The sequence below is a fragment of the Alexandromys fortis genome, unplaced genomic scaffold (assembly GCF_014885135.2).
Source record: "Alexandromys fortis isolate MF-2015 unplaced genomic scaffold, M_Fortis_MF-2015_v1.1 scaffold_58, whole genome shotgun sequence".
Lineage (NCBI taxonomy): Eukaryota > Metazoa > Chordata > Mammalia > Rodentia > Cricetidae > Alexandromys > Alexandromys fortis.
In genome coordinates this window covers 2,247,347-2,261,841 of record NW_026067940.1, presented here as the reverse complement: position 1 = coordinate 2,261,841, position 14,495 = coordinate 2,247,347, and the positions used below count along the sequence as shown (strand labels likewise).

At 45.0% G+C, this 14,495-nt stretch overlaps 1 long non-coding RNA gene across 1 annotated transcript in view; it reads right to left on the bottom strand.

Moving 5' to 3' along the window:
* Window positions 1-1,940: 1,940 nt before the first annotated feature.
* LOC126505034 (uncharacterized) overlaps window positions 1,941-14,495 on the bottom strand; it is a 57,932-nt gene continuing 45,377 nt past the window's right edge. The window contains exon 3 of the long non-coding RNA XR_007592787.1: window positions 1,941-2,787. This is a non-coding gene — a long non-coding RNA (uncharacterized lncRNA). The remainder of the gene's footprint in view (window positions 2,788-14,495) is intronic.

Below are 14,495 nucleotides of genomic sequence, written 5' to 3'. Positions count from 1 at the left end.
TTTCTTGTAGTTCTCTCATGACAGAAAGGAAATTCTCTTTGCAACAGAAACGTTTTTATGCAGCCCTTACAATACGGGAATATAAAATAGATAAACCAAACAGTTGTTGAAAATAAATCATATCTTTATTTAAAGCAATTCTTTGGTATACATATACTTCTACCACTTATTTCAGAAGAGTGGATTTGCGTATTAATGAGATGGGTGTGCTTGTTTGTTCTTACATAAAGACTTGAGTATGATAGCGGATTTGATGCGGCAGGGCGTAGAGCATCTTCAGTGTTTTTCAGAGTTGAGTGATACTTTGATTTTATAACTGTAGTGCTGAGAATACTGCCTTGTATAAACAGCACAAAAATGGCAGAAATATGTCCTGGGACATTGAAAACATCATTGGGAATTCTGTCCTGAAGCCAAGTCACTACCATTTTACGAAACTCAAATAAAAAATTCTAACAGCCAAGTGTGGTGGTGCCACAGGCCTTTAATCTGCCCTTGGGAGACAAAGGCAAGTGAGTAGTGGTGTTTCTTTTGTATTTTAATAAATAAAGCTTGCCTGAGGATCAGAAAGTAAAACACCACACTGGCCAGCCTTACAGACCGGGCAGCGATGACACACGCCTTTAATCCCAACAGCCACACCAGCTTCCGTAGAAACCAGGCGGTATTGGTGCAGGTCTCTAATCCCAGCCTTAGAGAGGATTATAAAACGGGAGGAGACAGCTCTCGGTCAGTCTCATTCTGAGATTCCTAGAGGCAGGATTGCCATTTTGAACTGAGGTGGAGGTAAGAGCCAGTGGCTGGCTGCTTTGCTTTTCTGACCTTCAGGTTGACCTTCAATTTCTGTCTCTGAGTTTTTATTAATCGTGCTTTACAAGCGGATCTCTGAGTTCCAAGCCAGCCAAGAATATATAGTCTCAAAATACAAAACAAAAACAAACAAGAACTAAAATGAAATTTAAAAAAAGAAATTTAAGATGAAAATTTCGGCACTTGCCAGCAGAGCACGGCAGTAGTAAATACTCATTTTTCATCGCGGAGCTTTTGTGTAGAGTGAAACACTGTAGCTCCGTAACATTCCATCCTGGAGTCTGAGCCAATGTGTCTCGAGCAGTGGGAGCGGCTGCTGCAGCGTGACACACTCACTTGTGCACACGTGTGCTCGTGCAGCTTGGATGAGCACCGCAAACTCCTCCAGCTCATTATGCAGTTGACCTTGGGTTCATCCTTGGTTGTGCACCCGCAGACACACACACACACACACACCACATTCAGAGCTAAGTAACCTTTAGTTACAGAAGCCCAGCAGTATGTGACCTCTGGGGGGATAACACATAGTATGTCCTCAGTATTGCTTGTTGTTGCTGTTAAACACAGTATGTGCGTTCCTCCCAGACCACAGTATCAGCTTCTACTGTTACCCAATTAAATGGCTGGATTTTTCTCTACTAATATTAAAATACTTTATCAGTGCAAATTTTTTATGGCTTTGTTATGATCCGTTTGTGTCTTTCATACCTAGGGAAGAGCAACTCTCATTTGTGGGTCTGGAATTGACGGCTGGTGTAATCAGTGAGCTCACTGGTGAAAGGAAGCCCACAGGTTTGCTAAATGAAACCTGACGGGAGCTCTCGACCCGCTGTAATGTTCGCAAGGGACACTAGATGGCACTGTCTCACAGGCAGATGGAGGCTCACTCACCCTCCCTAAAAACTTCAAATCCGAAGTGCAGATCCAAAATAAGATGGAAGGACCAGTATAAAAATATTTTTTTCTGTTATGAATATTGTGGAGAGAAAATATCTCTAAACATTCTTGAAATTTTCTTCATTTATTTTTATTTTTTATTTTTATTTTTTTTTTTTTTTTTTTTTTTTTTTTTTTTTTTTTTTTTTTTTTTTTTTTTTTTTTTTTTTTTTTTTTTTTTTTTTTTTTTTTAGATAGGGCTTCTTTGTATAATAGTCCTGGCTGTCCTGGAACTCACTCTGCAGACCAGGCTGGCCTCGAACTCACAGAGATCCACCTGCCTTTGCCTCCCGAGTGCTGGGATTAAAGGCGTGCGCCACCACTGCCCGGCTTCTCCATTTTTTTTTTTTTTAATACCCGGAAGCCAACGGACTAGTTAGGTTTTCTCAGACTGGTATCTCTTCTCTGCTTGCATATATAGTTCTGTTTCTGGACATGGTGAGGGCTCCTAAGAGTTCTCCCTTTCCCCGTACGTGTTGGTGGGGAGATTGAGTGCGACATGCATTCAGAGACACTGAAGGCTAACGTTTGTCTCTGGCCGCTATCCACAGGGAGCCATCGCACTGCCCAGCCTCGAGTGGAAACCAGGCAAGATTTTGCTGGTTACTTAGATTGAGCTCCCATCTGTATGGCTTTTTTCTTTTCTTTTTTCTAGAGAACCAAGCGATGAGTATCAGTTCAACACACGTGATGATAATGAATCTTCAGAGAGAAACTCGCCAGTGGTACGATGTCAGAGCGGCTGTGGGCGCTGAGAAGCTGCTGTGTACCAGGCACGGGTCCAATGCTTTTCTGGGTCTCTTCCTCCATCCTCGTCCAGCCCGGCCTGGAGTCCTGCTGTTACTTACTGATAGTCTGTAGCTGAGGAGGTAAGGGCGAAAAGAGTTTCGGTACTTTGCACAGTCTTGGCGTAAATAGGAAATCTGGGATTTTAAGCCAGGTTTATTTGTTCATTTAGTAGTTCCCATGACCCTCCAGGTGTCAAAAGCTCTTTAACAAGGTCCCAGAAGGCCTTAAACTTGTCTCATCTGGCCTTATAGTCTAAAAAGAAAAACAAAAACAATCAAAACAAAACAAAGAAACCAAAAACCTCAGTTTGTAAACCTCCAGCTTCCTTTGTGCTGACATTACAAAGGCGTGTCCCCAAACCATATGTAAGTTGACCCCGAAAGTCAAGTTTTTAAAATCGCTTTAAAAGCATGTCATAACTCAGCCGTGGGAACAGCCCAACAGCTGTTGGGCCTTCTGAATTTCATGGATGCAGCTGAGAGTGGACCGGCTTTTTTACGCCGTTAGTTGATGGCCACACTGCCTAGACTGAACCCCATGATAAGATCAGAGGTGATGACATTTTTTGTCCCTCACATCTGCCAGTATCTGACTGAGCCGGTGCTCAAGACCGTTTGTCAGATAACGAATCCGAGAGAACACGGTTTCTAAATAAAAATAAAGATAAAAAATATACATGATCCGTTTTCCTCTAATTTGTTCTTGTACCTTTATGAAGTCAAGATGAAAAAGCATTTTACCACATTTTTATTGCGTTAAGCAATAAAAACAATTCAAAAAAATTTACATTTGAAATCAGGACTGCCCTGGAGACAGGGCTCCTATCCTGAAAGAGCCCTTGTCCCCTGGACTCAGCATAGAGTGAGTCACAGTGGCCTAGAGATGGCCACCCCAGGCCATCTGAAGAAGGTGAAATAAAACCCTGCTTTAAGTATACAGAGGGAGGAATGGCCTTGGGGGGTAAAGCGGGTGCCGGGAGACCCAGGGTGTTGGAGGAGGAGAGGCAGGTGTGGGCGGTGATGGATGGTATGGCCGCTTGCTCTCTGGAGAAGCAAGCTTGATGCTCCCAGCGCCCCTTTTCTCCAGAAAGTGCCCGCTTCTAACTTTTGCACTAAATCTCATCTTTAATGAGAAGCAGGCTTTGGTATCAGCAATAGTTCTGGAACCTTCTCTGCCTGCTGTCAGGTTTGTGGGTTTTATTTTTATGTGTGTAATTGGAAAATTCCCTGGTGGGTCTGGGGAGAAACATTAATGTCACTGCAGAGATGGGCTCTCCGTCCAACCCATGGGATTGGGCAAGCTCCCGAAAGTGAATCCCATCAAAGAGGTGAGGGTCAGCTGGGCAATTTCGAGCATCATTCTGGCAGGACTTTGTTCTGTGCTGTTAGGGGATGGTAACTACCTGGGCACGATGAGGCCTCAGCCAGCAATGGCAAAGCATAAAACACCTTTACGACCCCTGCAGTGGCAGAGCCGGTGGCTGCCATGAGACCCAGGACCAGGACCTGGTCTGACTTTATCTACAACTGCAACTCCCAAAGTCCTGACAGGGCTGTCCCTCCTCCGCCACCTTACCTCTCTCTGTCCCTCCTCTGCACCTTACCTCTCTCTGTCCCTCCTCTGCACCTTACCTCTCTCTGTCCCTCCCATTATCTTCTCCAAAACTGGGTGGGAAACATATTCAGATTATACTCAAAATGCACACACACACACACACACACACACACACACACACACGTACGCACACACAGAATCTTGTCTCTTATCCTCAACCACTATTTTGTTGGAAAATGTGAGGGAAGGTTGTTTCTCACTTAAATAGTCCTGTAATCAAGTGTCGGTGTGGTAGATGAGCCGGGCCACGTGTGCCAACACAAGCCCAAAGGTAGGAAAGGTTTGCACCGATGGTTTAGGAAGCGTGGCCCTCCACGGTGAAGACTTCCAGTCTCGCCGGTAGAGAGAATGCCCTCTTGCCACTCAGTGGGAACTCGCTCCACACCCCTCCTCGACTTTCATGTCTAAATCTCCTAAAATTTTTGGGCTCATAGTTAATAGACCTGTGTTTGTGTAAATCAGCTCCTATAAACCATTCACTTGAGAACAGGGAGCTGTTTTTATGACTTAAAGGACAGTAAAAGTGGCCCGATGTAGGGCAGCCTCAAGTTTTGTGATTGGGCTATTAAGTTCCTGTTAGCCCCATCCTGTCCTGACCCTTCTGCACGTCTCTTGGAGCTTGTAATCGCTCTAGTAAGAACTGAGCTAAAAGGCAAGCCAGCTCCACCTCAACACACACACACACACACACACACACACACACACACAAGCAAACGAAGACCCCTGGACTTGCAAGTATATTCACATCTTGAGAAGCCACTCCACTGTGACTTCCTGTGGGGGCAAGAGTGGAATATGGAGAAATCTGTCATACCCCAAATTGCCTTTTGCTGCCTCAATTTATCTAAACAGTCCTATTGGCTTCTCCTGTTTTGCTTGTTTTTTGAGACAAGGTTTCTCTGTGTAGCCCAGACTGTCCTGGAACTCACTCTGAGACCAGGCTGGCCTCGAACTCACAGAGATCCACCTGCCTCTGCCTCTTGAGTGCCAGGATTTAAGGGCATGCCTTTAATCCCAGCTCAGGGGAGGTAAAAGTAGGCAGATCTCTGTGAGTTCAAGGGCAGCCTGATCTACAGAGTGAGATTTCAGGACAGCCAGAGCTACACAGAGAAACCCTGTCTCAAAAAATTAATTAACTAATCAAAAAACAAAAGCAATAAAAAAATGTACATTATGTCTAGTTGTATTTTGTAACTAGTGGTGGAGTTTTAAAAACTTTCAGTGGCTAAGTCTCACCTGAAATCTACTCCCTCAGGGCTTCTGGGATGTGAGGTCCAGGCAAGGCTTGTTCTCCACATTCCCAGGAAACTGTGACGTGCCATCAAGGTTGACTACCACTGTGAAATATTGGCTTACGCAGGGGGTGCTCCCTCTGCTGTTTAGAATTAATATTTTAATCACTGTAGCCATTTCCAGTGGCAATTCAGTTCCCTTCCACAGTGTTTTTGGATGCTTATAAAATACTAATTGTTCTGGAAGCTATGTGTCAAGAGAAAGGAATGTGCTCTAGCCTGAGTTCAACAAGACAGTTCACCAACCATGGACTGAGGGCCTGCCTTCTCCCAGACAGACAAGCATCCACCTCTTCATTTGGGGAGACTGTTCAAGATGTAGAATTTGTGTATAGATAGATGGACTACCAGAGGTATTAATAAAACAGTACTAGCTTTTGAACTAACTCACACATGTTTGGGAAATCGCTGCATTTCTACAAGCTGACAATTTGGAAAGAATCTGTAAAACTATTATTAGAAGCAGCACTGGGGAAGGATAGAGCCTCAGACTCTCCCACCTACCAGCTAAGTATCCTTGAGTGAGTACCTTCGGTACTTTTAGTCTGTTCTGCTTCCACAGAAGGAGTCATAATATTGCACCATACATGACAAGGGTTTTGGAAAGACAATAAAAGACCCCCCTCAATATATCAGTAGTAAAATGTGGGATAGTTTGAGCACACTCTGATACTCCTAAGACTGAAAATAAAGTTTACTTTGGATAAGAGGATGGAGCTACTAGCTAATCAAAACTAGCCATAGAGGTTTTAGAGGATCAAGGACATATAGAAGATACAGGAAGTAGTAGAGAGGGGCTTAGAAAATTCTCAGCCCTTTTAGGTCAAGGAAGAAGAGAGAGAGGAGGTCACTAGTTGCTTCTCTGATTCTTCTCTGATGATTCAGGTTCTTACCCCAACATCTGACTCCCGAGTTTCTATTGATAAAGGATAATTAGATAAACACTTCATCTGGATTGAATGCCAGATAAAGTGGGGAAGGTTTTAATTCTAACACAGTGAAACCATACAATAAGAACAATTATCAGGTAAGAAATACATTCACAATGTCCGGTACATTTGCATTTGGTAAATTCAGAGAAAATACTCCATTACTTATCCTGTCTTGCAGATTTTCCGTCTCTTCCTGTAGCTCATAACAAGGCGGGTGTGTGATCACTCTGCCCACTTGTGCAAAAATGTATATAAACCAAGTACTAGTCTTCCACCACCTTAAAGATGAGGATTTTGTCAAAATGTGTACAGGTTTTCTTTCATCCATATCTCTACGTGTTTACCGTGATCCTTGGGCCATCGCTTCCCCAACAGGGCTGCAGAGATGGTGCAGTGGGCAAGATGAAGGCCTGAGTGTGGATCCCTTGCATCCACGTGAAAGCCATGTAAACGTGGCAGCAAGCCCAAAGGGGGACCAGAAGATGCCAGGTGGGAGTTCCATGGCCAGCTAGTCTAGCCAATCAGTGAGCTCCAGGTTTAATAAGAACTGTAGAGCTGCAGAGACGGCTCACTGGTTAAGAGCGTATTCTACTCATCTTTGGAACAAGTTCAGCTCTTAGCACCCATGCAGGGCTGCTCACAACTGCCTGCGACCTCAGCTCCAAGGGGATCTGATGCCTCTGGACTTCCTGGGCACCCACATTCATATGCACGCACACAGAGAGACATAAACATGGTTAAATATGATTTTTTAATGTAAAAAAACAAGACGTATGATAAAGACATCTTACATTGACCTCTGACCTCCATGTATACATGCATGTGTGAGCCTACGTATTACACACAAACACACATACGCAAGCCTACACTATCACACAGAAGGAGAAAGACAGAGACAGAGAGACCATTACAGCAGCACAGTCCTCATCTCAGTTTCCCAAGCAGAATGTTAAATGGTCGGCAATACCCTACAATTTTGGAAAGTGTCATTCCACAGGGAGTCTGTAAGTAGAGCTGCTGCTGTCATCTGGCCTCAGTGGTGCAAGTGGGCTCAAGTGCTAGGCTGGAAGGGGGCACCGGATGAGAGGCACAGAGCTGCTGGCTGCACCCACCCTTTCCCAGTGGGGTCCTGGAGCCTGCAAGCCTTCGTGGTGCCTGTTTCTTCACTCGGTAAAGAGTAGAGCGTGGGTAGCTCATTTACGTGTGAATTAGTCGGGTAAGATTACTCACCAGAGACTTTAACATTTCTAAGCCTGAGCTCAAAGCGTATAATTGTAGGCACTTGAACTTATGGTCTAAACTATACTACGAAATGTCATCTGTACATAGAAATAATCACGGTAATCAGAGTGACTTGAAATGGCAGCGTTCCATAGGGCGGTGTTCAGGGTCTACTGACTGGTTCTTTTCCTCCTGGATTTTCAGCGTGGCACACAGCTGACGCCATGAACTTGGCCACTGTCATCTTGTGCTTGAGCTCTTGCCCAGCGAGTCTTGTATCAGACGCCGTCTCTATGGCAGCCTCAGAGTCATCTCGTTCGTCTCGTTCCCTTGCCAGCTGTATGATGTAAGCGTGCTCTGATGTTGTCAGCAATGAGCTTCGGAACAGATCTTATGTTTTTTCCATGAGCCATTAAGAAATGGAAAATGCACGAATTTCCCCACTTTGGTCAAGTTCGACTCCCCAAAAGTAAGTAGCAAACAGTAGCATCAGACATCATCCAAACGCCTAGTGAAAGAGCAGAGGGTTTATATGGGATGAGGGTTTAGGGGAGGTTTGCTAACATGGCATCCTTCCCTTAAATTTCCCCTCCCATCACTTAAATAGATTTAATAAAGTGAATTCTGCAAGCATTGAGACCTTACTTGCTTCTCAGGACACCGTTTCAAGGAGGAGTCTAAACTGGCAATGGAGTGAGGCTGGCTGGACCCGGCTGGGATACAACTGCTGGAAGATAAGTTGGGGTGCGGTGGGGGAGCAGATCGGTGGCTACCTCTTTTCCCAGCTGTCGCAGCTGTGCCTTTTCATTCTCGGTCCAACCAGGCTCCCAGGAGGCCTTCAAACCAACTCCTTGCCTGTGGAATTTCAGTAAATTATTTGCTTAGAAGCTGAGACGCCACAGAAGCAACTGGCTCTGCTGCCCGTTAAGTGTTGTGTTTCGGGGTATTAGCTTAGCGATCTCCTTCTTCAGGGTCAGAGCAGACCATGTAACTCTGGCTGAGGTGCAAAGCCAATGTTTTCTTTGTACGGGAATGTTGTTCATGCTTTCTATTTATAAAGCAGGTGCCCGGCGGCTAAGCCGTCCTGTGAACTGTTTAATGTCTCTATCCACATCCACCACCGCCACGTGTCACCATCCCCACATGAAGTCAGGCGCTCCATCTCCTTCCATGCCGGCAAACATGGAGCTTCAAAGAGTTTCAGAACCTCCTTGTTGCCTCCCTAGTAGCAATATTGATTGGTTCAGGGAGAAACTGAGGCAAGGCCATGAGCAGCGCTTCAAGCTTTCCTCCACGTGAAATGTGTCGTGGTTTTGTCTTACAGGCTAAGTACATGGCTAACCTGTTTTGTAGGTATCAAACTGAGGTTCACAGATGCAGATAAACAACAAACCAGAAACAACCCTACCTAGTTCCCACGAAGTTTCTACTGTGTCAGTTCACACGATGCTTTTAAATGTTTGTTTATTTGTATTTTATGCATTCTGGTGTTGCCTGCAGTTATGTCTGTACACCACATACATGCAGTGCCCATGAAGGCCAGAGGAGAGTGTCAGATTCCCCTGGAACTGGAGACATAGACCATGTGGGTGCTGGGAATGGAACCCAGGTCCTCTGGAGTAGCAACCAGTGTTCTTAACCACTGAACTTTCTCTCCAGCCATTTAATGCAATACTTTAAAATTTCTTTGTGTGCCTGTGTATGGGGGAAGGGAGAGGTGTACTCTGTGTGTGTGTGTGTGTGTGTGTGTGTGTGTGTGTGTGCAGGACACACTAATGCCAGAGTGCAAATGTGAGGTCAAAGCATAACTTTAGGTGTCAGCCTTCACCTTCCACCCAGCTTGAAACAAAGTCCCTTTTCTGGGGTTCGCCACTGAGTACCTCAGTCTAGCCAGCCCAAGAACATGCCTATTATTATTATTCTGTCTTGGCCTCTCCATACAATAGGATTACACCTGGCTTTATGTGGGTACTGGGGATTTGAACTCTGGTCCTCATACTTAGACACCCAGTGCTTTACCTATGGGAGCCACCTTCCCAGACCTACAACGCACTTTACATTAAAAAGGGGCGTGAGTGACTATAACCTCTAAGCTTTCTTCTGGCTCTTGCACTCTGAGTGTGTGATTCCAAACAGAGCAACTGGTTTGTCATTTGCAAAGAGCATTTCAGAGAGTTTTCAAGGCTGTGTCCTGAGCAGAGTCAGGAAAAACAAACAAACAAACAAAATAACAAAACAACAAAACAAAAAACCCCAAAGCTATACAATAAAAAAGAAATCGAGAGAGTTTTGAAAGACACTCTTGTTGGCTCAGCTGCCGTCCCTCCAGCCTCCTAATTTTCCTGAGGCTGTCCTGCACAAAGCCAGTTTTATTTTATTTTATATTTCTGAGTGGCATTGGGAGTCCCACAAACCCACTCCCTCATGAAAACAAGATTTCAGAAATATGGGTTGTGTGGGAGACCGTTAATTTTTAAGCCCCCCTCCCCAAAACATGGCATGGAAGCATTTCTCTTTGTTTTAAACACGGAGCACATATTTCTGAAAGCCACAGAAAAGCTTTGGTCTTCAGCTCCTTCTATTTATTTATTTTGCCATTATCTGACATGTCAGCAGTGTCTCCTAATGCCTTGTGTCACACAAAAGCAAGCCTGGTCACATTACATTAATGACAGGGCTGAGATCATATAACTGACTGACTAGAAGTCTATGCCCCTATGGCTACAGAAAACATGACCCTAAATCCAGCCAGCTTTGGGAGAAAGGGCCCCACAATTATGGTGCAGCAACAAAGCTCATGTTATATACAATTTGATTGTTTCAATGCTCTCTGCCCATCCAGTCTCATTTTTTTCTACTGTTTATATGCGGTGGGATGGAGTCCAGTGGGAAATCTACCTTTTGGTATTTTAGACAAAATTCTCATTTGCCAAATATGTTCCGCAGGGGAAAACTAAATAGAGTGGGATCCTCTTATAATCCAGCTATTTGAAGTTAGGACTAAGCCCACCTGTAACTGTAATCACAAACCTTTCCCATATGTCTCTGTGGTCCCCAAACGAGGTGAGTGTCAATGTCATTTAAACATGTGCCCAGTCACTCCAATGCCACATGATTTGATTTTGTTTTAGTTAGTTAGCAACATAGCGACCAGCACTAACTGTGGGGATGAAGCCACCCTCTCTTTGGCCCTGTTACCCAGAGGTCTGGACAGGGGTTTTCAGAACACCTGCCCGTCACTTTAGTCAACAGCAGCCAGAGCAGATCTGTCTTATGTCCTCCTCACAGCTGGGGCCTCTGAGGTGCACTCCCGTCCTTCCTGAGAGGCTGCCCGGGTTGTGTTTGCGCGGCTAGAGAAAGCTCCCACCGTTGCCCTGGTTCCCGCGGTGCCCGCGGGTGTTGTCGCTTATTAATCTGTTTCTCATCTTGCAAACGAACTTGTGCGTGATTAGCAGTGAAGCTGTGCTCTGACAGCTCCCCCTCCGTGAAGGCTCCACGGCAGGATGAGATCGTTACACTAAGCAGGGCTGTTCGGACTTGTTATTCTTTGTAATTACCTTCATTAAGTGAAAGCGTGTGTCAATCAACTTTGAACTTTAAATGTATGAGCAATTTGCAAGAAAAAGGCATTTCTATTTCCTACAGGCCCATGTGTGCTTGCAGACGAGTGTATATGAAGTATATGGGTATACGTTGTCATAGAAATATGTGGTTTACTTTCTACGGAATTTCCCCCTGGTTTGCACTTGGTACCTCTCTTTCTTCAGTGCTGGCCATCCAATTCATGACCTGTTACTCACTAAGCTACACCTGAGTCTACATCTCATAACCTCAAGTGCAGGGTGCGCAGTTCTGGAGAATGATACTGGCAGGGGATGTTGAATAAATAGACAAGTCATGCATAAGTATGAGCAGACCTACTTTGTAAAATTTACTCATTTTTAAATGTATGTGTATTTGTGTTTTGCCTGCTATGTATTTAAGTACACCCCAGGCTTGCCTGGTGCCTACCGAGGACAGGAGAGGGTATCAGATCCCTTGAAATTGGAGTTACAGATAGTTATGAGCTGCCACAAGGGGTCTGGGGATAGAAGAGCAGCCAATGCTCTGAGCCACTAAGCCATTTCTCAGTCTCCTGAGCATACCGTTTCAAAATAAGAGCACCCCCGAGGCTGGCAAGCTTAGGAATAGATTAGCTCCATGGGGTCCCACTTGATATGGGTCATGGAACCCCCACACCGAGTCTAATAATGTACTTAGCAGACGGATTCCTTCTCCTACCTGTATACCATACCTCTTGGAATAATTCACCTAGAAGCCTCCCCCTCCCCATCTACAATGGACTATATCATACACCCCTCTCTGAACAATGGCATCGTTTTCTCAACCCCTAACAAGAATCAAGTTTATACAGTTTCTGTCCCAATACATTCCCAATGTGGCCAGGCACAAAGAGTAGAAAGGCTGATTTGGCCTGACCAGGTTTGGGGTTCTTGAGAAATAAGGCAAAACTGTGTCTTCAAGAGAACTTTGAGAGAGAATTCCTGTTTACCATCTTATGCTTATGCATAATTGGGCAGGCATAGGATCAAAATAAGAGGCACTATGGGAAGGGACATGCTCAAAAAAAACCAATTTACTTGATCTAATCTGCCAATCAAAACAGAAAACTACCCTCACTACAGTCCTTCTCTGCACCCTATGAAAGAAAGGCACAAATAATAATTGGAACCGTGAGTATCTGCATCCATGGTTCCGCTGCTCACGTCCGGTGTGTTCTCGTTCCCTGTTGCACTGCTTCCTACACGTGTGTGGGCTTTAATTTCAACTTCTTGAATACGAGGCCAGGAACCTGGAAACGCCTGACCGGATTGCAACCCTGGGTGGCACTCCTTATTCTGTCATAGAAATACACTCACAAAAGCCATGCATGGTTGGCGCACACCTTTGATCCCAGCACTCTGGAGGCAGAGGCAGGAGGATCTCTGAGTTCGAGGCCAGCCTGGTCTACAGAGAGAGTTCCAGGACAGTCAGGGCTACACAGAGAAACCCTGTCTTGGACCAACTTCCCCCACAACACCAAAAAAAAAAAAAAGGAAAAAAGAAGGAAGGAAGGAAAGAAGGAAGGAAGGAAATACATTCACACTAATTTCAACTGCATCTGCCTAGCAGAGATTATTCCATGTGGAATTCTGTACATACTGCATGCCAACAACAGTGGTATTGGACCAGGCTTCACCCAGGCCTGGAATCTTCCGTTGAAGTATTCCATGGAAGCATCCTGAATTTTGAGGAAGTGTTGCTTGAGATACATTTCAGTGAGCAATATAAACCAATGCCCTAGTCAGGGGTGGTGGTGAGGCTCAAGCTGGAGAGTTATAAGTTTAAAGGAAAAAAGAGAGAGAAAGAAAGAAAGAAAGAAAGAAAGAAAGAAAGAAAGAAAGAAAGGAAAGAAAGAAAGGAAGGAAGGAAAGAAAGAAAGGAAAGAAGGAAGAAAGAGATGGGAGGAAATAGGAGAAAAATATTTTAGAAAATTATCGGTTAGATGACTTTTCTTTTAAAAATGTAAGGAAAGAGGTTGGAGAGATAGAAAGGTCAGGAGTTAAGAGCACTGGATGTTCTTCCAGAGGACCTGGGTTCAAACCCCAGCACCCACAATGTTCAGCTCACAACTGTCTGTAACTCCTGTTCCAGGGGATCTGGCACCCTCGCACAGACATACATGTGGGCGAAACACCAATGGACATAAAATAAAAATAAATAAATTATTTTTTATGTAATAAAAATAGATACATAAAAGAAAATATAAGTAGTGAAACGGTGGTACCCTTCTCTCCCCTCGTGTTAGTGGATGCCCAACCCACATTTACAACATCCCAGTGCTACAGGAGATTACAAACAGAAAACCCTAACCTGCCGCTCCAAAGGGGATGTGGGAAAGAAAGCAGAAAACTGTAGGATTAATTAGTTCGACTTCATCCTGGCTGGGTGTATACAGACTCCTTTTCTGCTTGTTCATGGCCACTTTCTTCCACCAGGGGGTGTTCGGGGATAGAAAAATGGATGAAGTTGCTGGAGGGGCCACTGCAGTCTCCCCAGACCCGCCAGCCTTCCCAACTTCTGCAGGGCCCTTTCTCAGAGCATCCAGCCTGCCTTCTCAGCCCCTCATCGGTCTCCAAGGCCACTCTACCCCACAGCTCACACTTCCTGCTTTGGCCCTGACATCCCCCCCCCCACACCCTCAGAAGTTGCCCATGGGTCCTCCTGTGAGTCTTTGTCAAATGATGCCAGCCCCATGAGACCCATGTTGTATTTTTACCTTGCAGCCTCCTCCTCCTTCACACTAGCCTGGGCTAACTCTTGTAAACACTTGTAAACAGCACTTAAGATGTTCTGCCGGTGTGAGTGACTGGGAGATAGCTCACAAATGTCTCAACTCTAGACCCAGGGTATGGGACACCCTCTTCCGGCCTCTGCAGGCCCTCACATACACCCACACATCATGTAAACTGAAATATTATTTTGTATACCCTGATTTCTGTACTGTTGGTCTCAGATCACAAAAGGTTGCTTCTGGGAGCATGGATTTTTGTTTTATTGCCTGATCTAGTCCCTGTTTCTAAAGCAATAGCAACGCATCAAATCCAATAAAAAATCTACTAGGTTGGTTTTTGCTTTGCTTTGTTTTGCTATTAACACACGGGTATTTATTGAACATATCAGGAGTCCCTGTGACCGTATATAACGGGGCTGCTCTTGTGTGACTATCCGTTGTTTGGACTGTGTAATCTCTCTTAGACACAGCCGTGGTGTGTGGTGTGCGGGAATAACTAGAAGGACCATGGGCACCTAGCGAGCAAGCAAGTGCAGAAAGGCAGCGCCTGCAGCCCTGGGAGGCCTG